General features: G+C 36.8%; 1 pseudogene; it reads right to left on the bottom strand.

Annotated features, from left to right (window-relative positions):
* Positions 1-3662: 3662 nt before the first annotated feature.
* Positions 3663-9024, bottom strand: LOC114688866 (annotated as a pseudogene).
* Positions 9025-10037: the final 1013 nt, after the last annotated feature.

The raw sequence follows: 10037 nt of genomic DNA on the forward strand, positions 1-10037 counted from the left end.
CTCTGACCTGTGCACATGATTGTACACGCTACACAAATAGTAATAACAAATTAGTATGTGAAATACAAGGATCTGCCAGACGAACTTTAGTGGTTCCGTCATTTATAAGCTATTCTGCCCCCCTGGGTTTGTTCCCTTTGGTAATGGGGACGCAGGTTTTTTAATGTTCTTTGCTCCATGGTGACCAAGTTAAATATCTACACTGGTTAATATTTACAAAGACCTTCTGAGGCCCCAAGATTGATTATTCATGTAACCCTCATGTAGTTACACGACACTTTCTTTTCAGTGTGTTAATAAACTTTACGTAGATTACCATCTCCAAATATGGTTGTTCTTTTAGAAAGTGTCGTCATGATATACATTTTAGTTAACTATAGACATCTTTGGATATAAGTTTCTCAAAGTAAAAGTGGTACTATTAAATGATCTAGTAACTTTTGTTTTTATCTTATGGGTTTATTGCAGCACTGTTTACAAAAACTGGAGAAATGCTAGACTTTTAGATTGTTTACAACTGAGAAATAAAGATAACGTGGTATATTTATACAATGGAATAGTATTTGTTCATAAAAAGATAATGGAATTGTGTCATTTAGCAAAAGACATAGATGAGACTCAAAGTCATGTCAAGTGAGATGAAGCATTCCCTCACCATTGTTCATGAGATAAGAAACATTGATCCCAGAGAAGAATAGACTAATGATCACTAATGATCACAAGCCAAGGAAAGTCAGGAGTAGATGAAGAAATATTAACCAGTGGATTTTAAGTTTAGTAGATAGAAATAGAAAGTTCTGTTGTACCATTGCACAGTAGAGTGACTATGGATATCAATCTACTGTGCATTTATAAAGGAAGAGATTTTGCAAGTTTTACCATAAATTTTATTTGAAGACCTATGTATGTTTAGATTGATTGAAAAGTTATATATGCATTGAAACAGTACTGTTACTCTCCTCTTTCTGTTTTGTTTTTATCAGTTATTTTAAAGAAAAGTCTAAGATTGAGAAAATACCTCAATTGGTAACATGCTGGTCTTCCAAGAATGGAAACCTGACTTTGATGTCTTCTCAGTGGTTCTCTCAAGTTGGAATGATGGCAACTGTATGCTTGTACTCTCAGCACTGGGCAGGCAGAGACAGGAAGATTCCAGGGCTTGCTGGACAGCTAGCCTAGGCAACTTGACAAGTTCTGGACCAGTTATCTCATAAAATAAAAACAAAGGAAAGGAAAGGCAGAATGTACCCGAGGAACACATCAGAGGTTATGCTCTGGCCTACACACTTACTTGGCTGTAATGTAGAGGGAGAAAAGTGGAATTTGACAGTGACAATTAAAAAAAAAGTGCCAGTGTGTCATTTGGCAGTCATGGAAATCAGGCTAAGTGAAATAAATCAGACAAAGCATCTCCCAACACTTAAACTGTTAAATCTAAAATGGTGTGGAACCTCCTTTCCACATAAAAACAGGTTAAGTGAGTAGAGGAAAAGGGAGCCTACTCAGTTAATGATGGTGGCTAGTCTCTGCTCTTGGAAACTACGTTATATCATATGGAAAAAGACTGTACAATTTATAAAGTTATAGCATATGGAGAAAGGCTGGGTGTTCTATAAAGTTGCAACATATACAGCTGTTTATGCCCAATATTCTAGTTTCTAGAGAATTTTTTTGAGAAAAGTTTTACTTTATAGCTCAAGTTAGGCTGAAACTCACTGTCAGATCTGCATCAAACTCAGGATCCTTTTGCATCAGCCTCCAAAGTTTTGGAGTTACAGCTATTGACATCCACACCTAGCACTAGTTTCTGCAGATAGTAATGGCTCCAATGAAAAAGTTTTCAGGTGGATAACAGGCCTCTTTTATATTGAATTAAATGGCTTAGACTCATCTTAAATGCAGAAGTATGGAATTCAAAGCTCTACACTCCAAACAGCACATAGAACAATTATGCCTCCTTATTTGCCCCTAGATAAGCAAGCCATGAAGCTGCTGACTGTACTGTGTATATTCTTTGTATTGTTTCAATTTCTTTATGTATATTCATATACTGCACATCCACACAAGTGAGGAACTATTGGCAAGAGGGTGCTGGGAGGGTAGTGAGAGAGACCTTTTATTTCAGATGTGGCCCCTGTTAGTCTGCCTGTTTTCCAGTAGATGGCCCTACACTCAAGCATGTACTGACAGCACTAAGTGTACTCAGTGGCTCTTAAAAAGAGTAGTGAAGTTGGGAGGGAAAGGGGAAAGGTATAGAAAGAGTTGGAGGGGAGGGACAAAGATTGGGTTTGTTCAAAACCTATTATATTCATAGGAGATTCTCAAGCCAAAAATGGAAAATATTGTGATATGAACAAAAAATAATAGCAGTTTAGGGAAAGTTAATTTGTGTTTGACTGTGTTTACATATGGCTAATGTTGAGAGCACCTAGTCAAGTTGACCAAACCCAACAGAGTAATTCTAAAACACAAAACTTTACCGATGACAATTTTGTCATATAAAGACAGTTTGCAAAGTTAGGTAGAGTTCCTTAAAAACCTCAGATTCTGCTTCTAAACATGTGACAATTATATTACAAAATATTCATGGTGTGATCAATGTTTCCCAAGAGCTTGTCCATGTGCCATGTGATATTAAAATATATTCATTCATGTTAACAGATAAGAATATGATTTTATCAACATAATTATTTCTACTTATCCATACTGCTTTCATCAAAACATTCTGATGACTCCAATCATCTCTCAACATGTCTTCTCACTCTCACTTTTCAATTGGTACTATTTCTGGAAATACCTTCATCATTTTACTCTCATGTATTGTTTGTTATTTCCAGAAATCTAATGAGGTCCTCTTTTCCACTCTGCCACTCTATTTCTTCCTCTACATTCCAGCCAGGTAAGGCTGTCAAGCCCAGGCCTCCTTGCTCAGCAGACTATGTAGATGCTCTTCATATCTTTCCCTCCACTTACACACTCTCTCCTTTAGCAGATGTCACATAGTGACATTGCATCTTTCAGAATGCCTCAGAACTGACCGTGGTGACCTTCAGCACCTACACCACTCCAACTTCCCTCGGCTTGCACTGGCACTGCTACAGGAGTCAGATATCACCCAGATTCCAGAATGTTCAGGCTAAAATGTCAGACATTGTCCCTAGAGTGATAACTGTCATAAAATTTTAAGGCAGGAATCTTGAAAGGACAATGAAAATCAGAAGAAACTTCCTGGGGAAGTGTGCCTGCTTCCCTGCAACGCAGAGACAGTTTATCTGCCTTCCCACTACTATGGCATCTTGAGGCTACCAGACATCTCATTTCCACCTATACCCTCCTCAGATGCCTAAGCATACGTGCAATAATCACCAAGGGTTCACTTAAGGTTGCCTATGCCAGCATCACTGTTCTGCATGTATTTCATGAGCCCTGACTAAGGCACCTTATGCTAGAAACATACTTGTTTCCCTATCTTCTTTCTTTCTACAAAGTTAAGGATTTTTGTATTCAGCGTTCTGTTACTGTTTTGTGCATCCAATGACAGAATATTCACCTGTATTTTCTGAGCTCATGGCTTGAATTTTTCAAATTCAAACCTTTCTCCATTGATTTTTCTGGATATTTATGTTAAACACAAACTTTGTTAGCAGATGTTTATCTCACACTCAAATATCTTTTTGTCTAACAAAGTTTGATCACTCCTTCACGGATCTGCTTAGTCTTTACTCCATATACTATTGGGTTCAAGGTGGGAGGCAGCAACAGGTACAGGCTGGCTAAAAAATATGGACATGATGGGGTATAGTGCTTCCTCCAAAGCGATGAGTGAAGTTGAAGAAGGCTGGGACATAGGTGATCACAATAGCACATATGTGTGATGTGCAAGTACTGAAGGCTTTATGGCGAACATCTGCAGAAGACCGCTTTAACACAGCATGGATAATCATGGCAAAAGACATGGAGATACAGAACATATCAAAGCTCCCAATAAACACAGCAGCTATAAGACCATAGATAGCATTAATCTTAATATTACCACAAGATAGTTTGGCCACAGCCATGTGGTCACAATAGGTATGGTGGATGAGGTTTCCTCTACAGTATGGAAGACGCTTGATCAGGAAAGTAAAGGGGATCATGAGTAGCACACTTAGAATGAATGTCACCAATCCAACCTTGGTAATCAGTGTTGGTGAGGATGGTGGAATAGCGTAATGGATAGCATATAGCCACATAGCAGTCGAGAGCCATAAGCATGAGTACACCAGACTCCATGCCTGTCAACATGTGTATGAAAAACATCTGTGCAAGGCAGGCATTGAAATCAATCTCCTTGAGACTGAACCAAAATATGCATAACATACTGGGGACAATTGTATTACATCCAGAAATATCTGTAGCAGAGAGCATGGCTAGAAAGTAGTACATGGGCCGATGCAGGGCCTCATCATGGATGATGAGGTAGATGAGTCCACAATTACCTGTCACAGCAGTGAGGTACATAAAGCAGAAGGGCAGGGAGATCCAGATGTGTGCAGCTTCCAACCCGGGAATTCCATTGAGGATAAAGTATCTTGGTGTCAGACTGGAGGTGTTGGCCCCACTCACAGTGATTAGTAGAAAACAAGTGGGTAATAGTGGGTAATAGTGTCCTGTGCTGAAGACAGCAGTGAAAAGATTTTTTCTAGACACAAAACATAAAAGTGTTTTTCACAACATAAAGAAGAAATACGTATTTTGCATCCAGACCACATTCCTCTATCCTACTCCTATTCCTAATTTTGTTACTAAATTAAGAGTGCAAATTGGCGTCCAAGCCCTGGGCTGGGTTGGCTTTATACTGTCAAATCTATTGACACATGCTAGCTCATACTCCCAGGCCAGTCATTATCAGTTGATTTTTATCCCTTCAATTTCCAAATTATGGACTTTGTTTGAATATCATTGAATTTGTGAAATCACATTTCCCTTATCCAGGAAGTCTTTTCAGGATTGTCTGCTGGGTTACATCTATTAAATCATGTGAGCATGACATACTATGTGAATCTGTTATGAGGCTGACATGGTTAAATGCTTGTCTAAATTTAGCAAGTCTGGATTTTCCAAATCTGAGAAATCAAAGGCAGAAATATGAGCATGTTTTTGTACATGACAAGGCAAAAAACAAAGTTACAACTTACAGAGCATAATCCTATGTATTTTCCATTTTATCTTTTTTCCTTGCTGGCAAAGGGAAGAATTTTTATAATATCTATATTTAACGAATGATTTTTTTCATAAATATAAAATTTTATTTGCACTTCATTAGTGTAGAAAGACCACGATGCTTCTCATACCACAACACTCAGGACACACCAAGTTATTCAAATACATACTTATTTACCTTGACTAAACAAAACAGTGCAGTTTAATAAAAGATATACCAAAGATAGAGTTCACAAATTCCTTATCAGACCCTCCCAAAAAAAACCCAAAACAAGAAAACTTGAACACAGTCTAGGCTTAATAGGAATAAGCTTCACCATCAGTGGGAGAAGTCCATCATACAAAGATACAGGATGCTTAGGACGACCGGGAGGAGGGGGGAATACAGAAAATAAAAATAAAAAAGACGAATTTTTGAAACTATAGAAAAGATTTTAAAACCACACTGCTGTCCTACCCAAATCCTGTTTAAAGGGGTTTTAAGAGTTACATTTTACTATATCAATGAATGATTTTCTTTAACTTTAATTCTATTTCTATTATATATTTTCAAGTCTATGTAGATACATATCAAACGTATTTATGTCATTTAAAATGATCATATATAAATAAGCTTAAATATATATCATGCTGTCTGTCAAGCTATAAACTTTGTTCTTTTGTCTTGTCATCACCCAAATAACCTTTGGCTCTTGTATTCAGAAGGATGCAGTTCTTACTAAGCTTTAGCTACTGTTTAAGGACCATTTGCTTCCCATCTTTTCTACTTTGAGGATCTGTAGAAAACCTTCCTAATGAAAACTATTAGAGTATCTTTGTGGGGCAAAGTGCAATTTTTAAAATTTTAAATTGAACTTTCAGTTATTGCTTAGCTTATATTATCAAGTTGAAGTATCAATTTTCCTTAGGTCTGTGTTAGTGTTTGTGTCTTCTGCAATGTTTGAATCTGCAAACACCATTTTCCTAATTTGCATTGCTTCTCTTTCCTTTTCATTCTGGTGTAACTAGATGTTTCTCCATTTTCCATATTAAATGTTATTCATATGGGAATTCAGTACATTTCAAAAGCATTTGCACCAAATGTAAAATGCTTTTAATAGTAAATAAATTATGGAAAATTTCAACACAACCCAGAATACCAAAACAAACTATTAATGCCAAAACAATATATATATAGTTTGATTTTTTTTCTATAAGAGAAACATAAATAAAATCATGTCTAACCATCCTTTACTACTTCCTATGTCTTTCCCATCTAATTCAGGGCAAAATACAGCATCTTTATATTTGCTTGGAAAATACCATGCAATTAGCATGCTTTTAAATCTCTGAATGCACCCACCGCTGCCCAAAATGAGACTTCATCAGTCCACCTATACCTACTGCAGTTTTCTCAAACTCAACAAACATGTTCTTCTGGTCACCTTCCCATCATTTCAACAGCTCGCCCTTTTCTGAGAACTGTGACAAGTGCTTCAACAGTTCCAGGTGTCTGCTCAGAGTTAACACAAATCCTTCCCACCTTCCAACTTAATGTAACTCGGAGATTTCCTATCCATCCTCTTCAATCTGGGCCTCACTCTGCCTGTCCTAGCTTTTCCATCTCTGCAGCAGTTGGCGTTATGTGTTGTTACTCCCTGGAAAAGAAATTTCCATCTATTTTATTCACTGCACTATGTAGCATATAGAAAAATACATGATGAAATAATGAGTCAATAAATTGCCAAACTCCTTTTGGATGGTTTTACTACTAGAAAATTAATATCTTAACAAATTGATGTTAAAGTGAACATTGAAAAATAAGAATTCTTCTCAAAGAAGACAAACCTGATTTCAATGTCTTCAATAACCTTAAAGACTTTTAAAAAATGAAATCGCAGCTGAAAAAAGTATATGTACTAGATCCATTATAATTACCCTTGCATTATTTACAAACTGTAAGAATATATATGTGTGTATACAAATATTTCTTTTTTTTTTTTTTTTTTTTTTTTTTTTTTCAATGACATTTTTCTCTGTGTAGCTTTGCGCCTTTTCCTGCAATCTCACTTGGTAGCCCAGCTGGCCTCGAACTCACAGAATCACCAGCCTCTGCCCCATGCTATAGCTGGCCCACGCCCTACATATTTCTATTCTGTATACAATACATATTGACAGAAAATAAGTCGGTTCATATAATAATTGTTCATCCCAGCTGATATTTCCTGGCGCTTAAGTCACTGAGATTTCCATGAGGATTTCTATTCTGAATGCTTGATTAAGTTGGTCCACCATTTTCTGCTTTGTATTTTGTTGTTTCTTACCTCAGATATTTATTAAGTACACATTTGGTAACTAATACTAAATATGTTTATATAATAATTGTTCATCCCAGCTGATAAAATATCCTAGGGCGACTGTAAAGTCACTGAAATTGCATGTTTTCCATTGAAGGGAAAGCAGCCAGTGTCAGGAAAGTGCTTGTCAGTAAGTTGGGGTACACAAATCACAGGAACTCCTTATCCATTCTCTAATGCATTTTGGTTGATAAAAATTCTTACCACTTTCTAAGGATCACTCTAACAGCGACAGAAGTATCTCTGCAAGCTGACACAGAAATGAATTTACTCTGACCTCTCGCTTTTTTTACATTTTTTTTTTTATTTAATAAATTTTTACTCAATACAGCATGTCTCTTTAATTACATAGAAATAAACTTGGCAGAACTATAATCTTTAGTCCTTGTCACATCAGTATGTTGGAGTCCCCATCTCTCAGTACCCAAACGGCACCTGATTTTTACCCCGTCCTCTACCTTGAAAGCAACTTACAAACTTCAAGAATTCTACAAAGTGAGATAATTTTCTATATTCCTGTTCAACCACCCCTGACTCAAGTCCCTATGTAATAGTAGTATTTTTGTCCTATGCATTTACTTTTTTTCTGGGCTGTACAAACTCACCTCAATGCTACATGGTTTTAATTCCCCATTCAAGACTGCTACTACTAAGAACTGTGTTGTATTTAAATAATGAGTCTGTATAACAAGCTTAACATTTTCTCTGGAGACATTTCAGGTAGTGGATAAAATGTTTTGGGCATCACAGATTAAGGTCCCATAGGTCTCTAATGGAGAGAAGGTAAATGTATCACTGTGAGAACATCTATATTTAGAACACATTTGAGTGGGGTATTTGCAGCTCTCAGATTGCCCTACATTTTTCCTGATGAGCCATGGGAAGGTAGAGATACTTTCTGGCATTTGATTTGAGCAGGGTATGGGCAGCTCTCAGATTGCCCTAAGTTTTCCCTGATGAGTCATGGGAAGGTAGGCATACTTTCTGGCCCCTGCTGATTTGTCAATATCCAATCCCCAGGGCTGCTCAAGTTCAGTTTCATAACTTTACCATATATTGTGTATGCATCTCAAAGTTTACTAAAATTATTGAGGAAACAGTTTATGAACATTCTATGTTAAAGTAGATATTAAAATAGAATTCATTAAAATACATTCTCTGCAATCACATCCGTTTATATATTCATGGGGAACAGTGCACAGTTAAAATGCACTGGTTCTCTAACCTCACCCTTCCCTACTTTGGTACAAAAGTATCACTTTTTAAAAATTCTAATTCTGTACAGTAGCCCTTGATCATATTTAAGGTACACTGAAGGTTGGGCTTAAATTTTATCAGAAGTAAACACATTTCTGATCTGGAATCATGGAACAGCACAAATAGCTTAGTATTAACCTTTGGGTGAGTGAAAATGTTTCTACAGAAGGTGAACAGTGAGCAGCGATCCAGTGCAGGTAGTGTCGCTTTCTTTTAGAACAGCTACCATTGCCAGAAGCTCAAAGAATCTACATTTTTTTGGTAGTGAACACATCACAGTTGGGGATAGGGAAGCAATTCAGTTTAGTAGTGCTTGTCTTGTGTACACAAAGCCTTGAATTTGATTCCCAGTGCCACATAAACCAGAATTTAGTAGGGCATGTCTGTCATCTCAACACTCAGGACATAGAGACAGAGGAATCAAAAGTTCAAGGTCATCCTCAACTGCATAATGAGATCAAGGCCAGCTTGGGATACATGAGACCTTGTCTCAAAAGGAGCAAAAGCCAAACAAAGCATGAAGTACAAACATCAAGCTGTAAGTCTGTAGGTACTGCCCCATAGCACAGTGCAATATAGTTTCATTATGGAGCAGACAGTGATAATAAATGATAAACTAGGATTAAATGTGCCTCTGAAAATATGCCTTTGTACAATGTTAGTAGCATTTGCTAACCTAATACATCAACAAATACACAGAAATTACTCATGCTCAAGGTCCTGGAAACATCTAGAAATCCCAAGGCAAAGACTATATATCACAGCATCCTCATTTAGCAGGATCCTCTTCTGGTTTTGCTTTGTTTTCCAATAGAAAATGGTATAAAGTATATCTGCTTATTGTGTAGATACTGTGCAGATTTTTATAGTTATTATGTAATACTGAAGAGCTGTGAAATTAAAGGTATATACCTAACTTATATGTATGTATACACACATTAGCATACTTGAAAAAAATTGATGTCAGGTATTAGTGAGGATGCAGAGTAGTTGGAACACTCAAGCACAATTAGTGGAGATGTAAATGGTAAAATCATGTATCATGGTGGCAAGGTTTGAAACAGGGGCTTTGTTCATGCTAAGCAAGGACCCCAGCATTGACTCTGGCCTAGCAAAATCACTTTGAAGAGCATGTGACAAATTTTTTGAAAATTTAAAGATAACCCTACTATATAATTATCTATTCTGGTCCTATATAAATGAACAAACCAAATGTGTATGTCTATACAAAGGCTTTGCTGT

Source organism: Peromyscus leucopus, chromosome 1 (assembly GCF_004664715.2).
Source record: "Peromyscus leucopus breed LL Stock chromosome 1, UCI_PerLeu_2.1, whole genome shotgun sequence".
NCBI classification, from domain to species: Eukaryota; Metazoa; Chordata; class Mammalia; order Rodentia; family Cricetidae; genus Peromyscus; species Peromyscus leucopus.